The following is a 323-nucleotide window of genomic DNA, read 5'->3' on the forward strand; positions in this document are numbered from 1 at the left end:
CGCATTTAAAAAAGTAAAAAGAAGCAGGTGAAATGAGCTTTAGCATACTTTATTTAAACCAATATGTCTAAAATATTATCATTTCAACATGTAACTATTATATAAATGACATAAATTATTAATGAGATAGTTTACTTTTTTTTAATGCTATGTCTTTGAAATTTGGTGTATTCTACCCTTACAACATATCTCAATCTGGAGTAACCACATTGCAAGTGTTCAATGGCCACATGTGGCTGGTGGCTATGGTATTAGACTGGTGCAGGCCTAAAGCTTGGAACAAACTCACTTCTAAGTCACTTAAGTGTTCCTACTCTGACCCA

The 323-nt window shown here is 33.1% G+C and overlaps 1 protein-coding gene across 8 annotated transcripts in view; it reads right to left on the bottom strand.

Annotated features, from left to right (window-relative positions):
* Window positions 1–323, bottom strand: part of CADPS (Ca++-dependent secretion activator) — a 524321-nt gene that overhangs the window by 386927 nt on the left and 137071 nt on the right. The window lies entirely within an intron of this gene.

Source organism: Propithecus coquereli, unplaced genomic scaffold, assembly GCF_000956105.1.
Source record: "Propithecus coquereli isolate 6110/MARCELLA unplaced genomic scaffold, Pcoq_1.0 Scaffold1, whole genome shotgun sequence".
Classification (NCBI taxonomy): Eukaryota; Metazoa; Chordata; class Mammalia; order Primates; family Indriidae; genus Propithecus; species Propithecus coquereli.